Below are 7,724 nucleotides of genomic sequence, written 5' to 3' on the forward strand. Positions count from 1 at the left end.
GTTTCGCTCCATCTTGCTCAACCCTAGACTACTCGCATAAACATACGAGCCGGCTACTAGCCATTTGACGCCTAGCCACAATTAGCAACAAATTCCATTTTTTACTCCATTTTTTTTCTTTTCATGCCTTTATCACTAAGAACCTATTATAAAATTCTAAGCATAATAAATAGATTATCCTCGAAAACAATCAGACCATAACAACAATCTAGTCCTTAAGCATTCTCTAAGACTTAGTGAAAATACAAGTGTTTCTAGCATGCATATCAACCTACACGACTCAACATCACTTTAATGCTATCACTACACTCGTATCAACATCACAAATCAGTCGGCAAATCATCGCAAAAGAGATCATGGCATATGCATGAGCTACATGACATGATAAACAAATAATGCTATAAATAAATAAAAAAAAGTATATGGCAAAAATTATGCAATTATATGAACTAAACTATCATGACTATGCAACTATATGACACACACACAAAATATTCCTTAACTACCACCCCCAAACTTAAAATCTTCACTGTCCCCAGTGAAGGTAGTAGAAAGGAACATAGGGTATACCTACTCGGAGAGATCATCATCATCATCACCCTCAGTGGGTGGTGTATCAGGAGGCGGATATGCAGAGTCCTCACCAAAAACTGGCCACTGGATGTCAGCTCCAAGGCCTCGAAAAGCGGTCCCTAGCGCAAGGGTGAGCTCCTGAGCAAACCTGCTCTGCGTCTCGTACATAGCATCCATCCTCCGTGACAGCCTCCTATACTGGGCATCAGCCATCCCAGCACCCTCCTGAGCTCTAGAAGAACCAGCCTCATCACGCCTTGGCCTCGCCATAGTAGTACCTCATGCCGGACGCCCTCCTGGAAGACGATAACCCAACCCATGCTCCTCGGGCTCACCACCGGTCCACTCCTGCATCGCATTCAGAGTCCCGAAATCAATAGGAGCGTCCGGCAACTGCAACTGCTCATGAGACGACCACTGAACTCCTACCGCTCGACAAAGCTTAGTAACCGTGGATGCATAAGGGATGTTCATGTGCTTAGCTCCCCTCAAAAACTTCAGAATTCCTTGGTAGATGAACTCACCAAGGTCTACATAGTACTCCTCATTCAAAATTCCCCACAACAACTGTGCTCTCTCAACTGTGACCTCATGTGCATGCAAAGAAGGTAGAATATTAGCACAAATAAACACATTCCATGCACGGGCATACCTGTTCATCGCGATTGCCGGAAAGTGACGATACTCATTACAGTAGTTCCAGTCTTGAAAGTCCATACTGTGCCCGACCTACAGAGAGTAGCACAAATCAAATCCAAGTCAAAATCCTCAGCAGTCTTCTCATTCCAGTTCTCCTCCGTGGGCTTCCTCTGTCTCTACCCAATCACACAGCGAATCGCCGCTGGGTGATAATCAACCGTCACCCCCGGACCACAGAATACCCATTCTTCTCGGCCTTCGCGTTCGCATAAAACTTGCGAACCATGCTCATCGGCACTGCTTCAGGCGACTCACAAAAAGCTATCCACCCCTTCTCAGCAATCATAGGCAACAACTCACCATCCTTCCCCGATGGTAAAAATCCCCTCTCCTTCAGAATTGGCTTCCCCAGAAGCCTAGTATACTCCTCCTCAGCAGCCCTATCATTCAAACGAGGCCTCGCAGCAGTACCCCTCGAAGAATCAGCAATAGGGACAGTGCTGCTGCTATCAATAGTCCTTGCTCTCTTGGGTGCCATCGAATCTGAATAAAAGTGCTTGAGATTTGTGTTTTTGTGTTTGGGAGAGAGTTGAAGTGTAAGAAGTGTATGGGAGATATATGGGATAGGTGTATGTATATATAGGGTATGGATTAGGGTAGAATTTGATTAGGAGTGGGTTTAAGGGTTGAAATCATGGGATAATGGGGAATAGGTCGTGGGTTTATGGGCTGTATTTTGTTTTTTTATTTTTTTATTTTTCTGATTTTTTTTTTGGATTTTTATTGAACTAAATTTTTTTTGGGAAATCCCAATTCATTGGGCCCCCCGGACCGCCCGGATCCCACGAGTGAATCGAAAGTTGGTCGGATTTTCCATCTCCAAGGAAAAACACTGCTGAGCGGGCGCTCAGGAGGCTACTGGATTTTTTTTTCTAGCCCGGTTTTTCTGATTTTTTTGTGGTTTTGGATAGGTTATTAACTTCTAAGGGTTCCTGTAACAACAAATCATGGGTTGCCTTCCACGAAGCGCTTCTTTTTCGTCATTAGCTTGACGTTGCGTACCTTCCTCAAGTTGACAATAAAACGACACTAACCACTTCTCGATTTGCCGTGTCCCCATAGTAGTGCTTCAAACGCTGACCATTAACCTTGAATGCTTGGTCCAGATCATTCTCAAAAATCTCCACTGCTCCATGTGGAAACACAGTTTTGACAATAAAAGGTCCCGACCACCTTGATTTCAACTTCCCAGGAAAAGGTCGGAGACGAGAGTTGAATAAGAGAACTTGTTGCCCCGACACGAATAACTTAGGATGTAGCTTCCTATCATGCCACCTTTTCATCTTTTCCTTATACATTTTGTTGTTCTCGTACGCTTGGAGTCGAAATTCATCAAGTTCATTAAGCTGAAGCATTCGCTTCTTTCCAGCTGTATCTAGATCTAGGTTCAACTTTTTCAACGCCCAATAGGCCTTATGCTCAAGCTCCGCAGGTAAATGACATCCCTTACCATACACCAGTATAAACGGGGACATACCAAGTGGAGTTTTGTATGCTGTTCTGTAAGCCCAAACAGCTTCATCGAGCTTTAAAGACCAATCCTTCCTTGACGGACAAACAACCTTCTCTAGAATGCGCTTGATCTCTCTGTTAGACACTTCCGCTTGACCATTTGTTTGCGGATGATAGGCAGTAGCAACTCGATGATTCACATTATAACGCTGCATCATAGAAGTGAACTTACGGTTGCAGAAATGTGACCCTTCATCACTTATGATTACTCGTGGCATTCCAAACCTTGTGAAAATCTGCTTATGAAGAAAATTCAACACTGTCTTTGCATCATTTGTTGGTAGAGCTTTGACTCTACCCATTTTGAGACATAATCGATTGCCAGCAAGATGTACTGATTGTTGCAGGACGAGACAAAAGGTCCCATGAAATCGATTCCCCAAATATCAAAGACCTCGACTTCAAGCATCACATTTAACGACATCTCATCCTTTCTCGTCAAATTTCCCACTCTTTGGCAACGATCACACCTTAAAACAAACTGATGAGCATCCTTAAATAAAGTAGGCCAGAAAAAACCTGCTTGCAGGATACGAGCTGCTGTCTTCTCACCACCATAGTGTCCTCCATAAACTGTGGAGTGGCAGTCTCGTAATATCCCCTCCGTCACAGAATGGGATACATCTCCTGATGATCTGGTCAGCTCCCTGTCTAAATAAATACGGTTCATCCCACATATACCACTTCACCTCATGCAAAAACTTCTTCTTTTGAGCTGTGGTCAAATTAGGAGGCATTATATTGCTGACAAGATAATTCACAATATCTGTGAACCATGGCTCTTCCTCCTGAACTGCGAACAACTGCTCATCCGAAAAAGATTCGTTGATCAATGTCTTATCATGTGAAGTAGACTCGGGATTCTCCAATCCAGAGAGATGGTCAACTACTTGATTCTCAGTACCTTTTCGATCCTTGATCTCTAACTCAAATTCCTGTAGTAAGAGCACCCAACGAACGAGTCTCGGCTTCGAATCCTTCTTGGAAACCAAATAGCGAATGGCCGCATAATCAGTGAATACTGTCACTTTTGTCCCAAGCAGATAAGATCGAAATTTCTCGAAACCAAAGACTATAGCCAAGAGCTCCTTCTCAGTAGTGGTGTAGTTCATTTGGGGCCCATTTAAGGTCTTGCTAGCATAGTAGACCACATGAAAGAGATTATTCTTACGCTGCCCAAGAACTGCGCCTACCGTATAATCACTCGCATCACACATCATCTCAAAAGGCTCTGTCCAATCCGGTGCTGTAATAACTGGTGCAGTGATTAAACTCTTCTTAAGAGTCTCGAATGCCGTCAAACATTCATCATCAAATTTGAAAGGCACATCCTTCTCAAGCAAGTTGCACAGCGGCTTAGATATCTTCGAAAAGTCCTTGATGAAACGCCGATAAAAACCCGCATGACCAAGAAAACTACGGATTCCTTTCACATAATTAGGTGGTGGAAGATTTTCAATGACTCCCACCTTGGCTTTATCCACCTCAAGACCCTTGCTAGAGACCTTATGCCCAAGAATAATGCCTTCATACACCATAAAATGACATTTTTCCCAATTGAGCACCAAATTAGTTTCCACACACCTTTTGAGCACGACACGAAGATTATTCAAACATTCATCATACGAATGTCCAAAGACGGAGAAGTCGTCCATGAACACCTCAACATTACTCCCAATCATGTCAGAGAATATAGCCATCATACATCTCTGAAAAGTGGCCGGTACGCCACATAACCCAAACGAAACTCTACGAAAAGCAAACGTGCCAAATGGACAAGTGAAGGTAGTCTTTTCTTGATCCTATGGTGCAATACAAATCTGATTATACCCCGAGTAGCCATCCAGAAGACAATAATACTCATGACCAGCCAACATGTCAAGCATCTGATCAATAAACGGAAGAGGGAAGTGATCCTTCCTCGTGGCCTTGTTCAACTTTCGGTAGTCCATGCATACTCTCCATCCCGTGACTGTTCGAGTGGGGATGAGCTCGTTCTTCTCATTTGCTACCACAGTAATACCTCCTTTCTTAGGCACACATTGCACGGGGCTCACCCAAGAACTGTGAGAAATAGGATAAATGATTCCTGCATCCAGCCACTTCAGAATTTCTTTCTTCACCACCTCTTTCATGATAGGATTAAGTCTGCGCTGTTGCTCAACAGTTGGCTTACTACCTTCCTCTAGCAGAATCTTATGCATGCAATATGAAGGGCTGATCCCCTTGATATCTGCTATGGTCCATCCAATAGCCGATTTGAATTCTCTCAAAATCCTTAAGAGTTTGTCCTCCTCACTACCTGAAAGGTCAGATGCAATAATAACAGGTAATGTAGACGCATCACCTAAAAAATCATACCTCAAGTGTTCAGGCAATGGCTTAAGCTCCAAGGTGGGTGCCTCCTCAATTGATGGTTTGAGCTTTCCTTCAGCATTTTTGAGGTCAGAAGTACCAAGAGATTCAAACGACATGTCCAGCTTTTGCCTCCAGGGAGAAGCATTAAGATATTGTAATTGCTCGTTGCCATCTTCATCATCACTGTCAAAATCCCCCACTAAGGCCTTTTCTAATGCATCAAACATTAGCATATGATCGAGTTCTGAAGTAACCGCGGAATCAATCGCATCCACTTTTAAACACTCCTCATCTTCTGTAGGAAATTTCATTGCTTTGAATACATTGAAGTTCACATCCTGATCCTGCACCCGCATTGTAAGTTCACCTTTCTGCACATCTATCAAGGTACGGCCAATGGCCAAGAAAGGTCTTCCCAAGATTATGAGAATCTTCTTATCTTCCTTGAAATCCAGAATAACAAAGTCTGCAGGAAATAAGAGCTTATCCACCTTGACTAACATATCTTCCACTATGCCTCTTGGGTAAGTAATAGAACGATCAACCAATTGTAGAGACATGTAAGTGGGCTTTGGATCAGGCAAATCCAACTTTTTAAAGATCGACAACGGCATCAGATTTATGCTTGCTCCCAAATCGCAAAGGCACTTGTCGAAAAACAACTTGCCAATAGTGCAAGGAGTGGTGAAGCTACCTGGATCTTTAAGCTTTGGAGGTAACTTTTGTTGCAGCACAACACTGCATTCTTCCGTTAGAGCAACGGTCTCAAGGTCATCCAGTTTCACCTTTCTTGAAAGAATACTCTTCATAAACTTCGCATAACTAGGCATTTGCTCCAGTGCCTCAGCGAAAGGTATATTGATGTGAAGTTTCTTGAACACCTCCAGAAATTACCGAACTGCTTATCCAGCTTTTGTTGTTGCAATCTCTTAGGGAAGGTGGAGGAGGATAGAGTTGTTTCTCCCCTGTATTACCCTCAGACAGAGTGTGTTCAACAGTAGTCTTCCTTGGTTCCGCCGCTTTCTCCTTTTGCCTAGCTTCTTCATCTCCAACTTCAGCTTCTCCTTCTTTTGCCTTTTCAGCATCAGCAACTTTCCCAGACCTTAAGGTAATAGCCTTGACTTGCTCTTTAGCTTCCTTCCTGCCTGGCACTTCCATGTCACTGGGAAGTGTGCCAGGTTGATGATTGAGCACTACATTGGCTATTTGACCGATTTAATTTTCCAAGGTCTTGATCGACACCGCCTGACTCTTGCACAACAACTTAAGTTCCTCAAAATCAGCACTAGTGGGTGCAACTGCACCTCTCTGTTGAGGATATGATTGCCTTTGAGCATACTGCTGTGGGTGCTGGAATCAAGGTGGATTGAACTGTTTACTCACACCTTGCTGATATGGTGGCTGAATAGCATTCTGATTAATACCCCAGCTGAAATTTGGATGATTTCTGTTGTTAGGATGATAAGTAGCTGACACAGGCTGCTGTTGTCGCTGATAATTGTTCACATACTGAACAGATTCGTTAACAAGAGAACACTGATCCATAGCATGAGAACCTGCACAAAGCTCACAGACCATAGCTATTTGATTGACTCCATAGGTAGCTAGAGAATCGACCTTCATAGACAGCGCTTAGAGCTGCGCTGCAATAACGGTGGCTGCATCGACTTCCAGAATACCTGCTACCTCCCCAGGCATCATCCTTTGAGTTGGGTTTTGATGCTCATTTGCAGCCATAGTCTTAATAAGATTATAAGCCTCAGTATAGCTTTTGGCCCACAAGGCGCCTCCAGCTGCTGCATCGAGCATGGGCCGAGATTGGGCCCCTAAACCATTATAGAAACCAATGATCACCATCCAATCGGGCATTCCATGATGTGGACATTTTCTCAACATTTCCTTGTAGCGCTCCTAAGCTTCGCATATAGATTCTGTAGGTTTCTGCGCAAATTGAGTAAGAGCACTCCTCATAGCAGCAGTCTTTGCCATTGGATAAAACTTCACCAGAAACTTTTGCGCAAGATCTTGCCAAGTAGTGATGGACCCAGCTGGTTCAGAATGTAACCAGTCCTTAGCTTTATCCCTCAGTGAGAATGGGAAAAGCCTCAGCTTGATAGCCTCATCAGTCACACCATTATATTTGAAAGTACTGCAGATCTCGACAAAATTCCTTATGTGCATGTTGGGGTCTTCAGTCGCAGCTCCTCCGAAAGAAACAGAGTTCTGCACCATCTTAATAGTGCCCGACTTGATTTCAAAGGTGTTAGCTTGGATAGCCGGATGAAGAATGCTTGACTGAATGTCATCATTTTTAGGCCGAGAAAAGTCCATAAGAGCTGGATCTGCCGGAACAATACGATCACCCATGATTACTCGCTCCTTCTGCTCACTTCCTGAATCCGAATCTTCAAAATCTATCTTCTCCGGAATATCAAGAACTTCTTCTGTCTACTCAGCTGTATCTAAAGTCCTCTTGCGAGTACGAGAACGAGTTTGCGTAAACGCTCGCTAAAGTACCTGAAACACAACCGAAAACAATAAGTAACACGTCTTAATCACTGAGTCCTAACGACCAATGATGG

At 43.6% G+C, this 7,724-nt stretch overlaps 1 non-coding gene across 1 annotated transcript; it reads left to right on the forward strand.

Annotated features, from left to right (window-relative positions):
• The first annotated feature begins 7,009 nt into the window (after positions 1 to 7,009).
• LOC141662483 (small nucleolar RNA R71) lies at positions 7,010 to 7,116 on the forward strand. Its single transcript, XR_012550598.1, has one exon. It is a non-coding gene; the product is annotated as a small nucleolar RNA R71 (small nucleolar RNA).
• Positions 7,117 to 7,724: the final 608 nt, after the last annotated feature.

This window comes from Apium graveolens, chromosome 5, assembly GCF_009905375.1.
Source record: "Apium graveolens cultivar Ventura chromosome 5, ASM990537v1, whole genome shotgun sequence".
In the NCBI taxonomy this organism is placed as follows: domain Eukaryota; kingdom Viridiplantae; phylum Streptophyta; class Magnoliopsida; order Apiales; family Apiaceae; genus Apium; species Apium graveolens.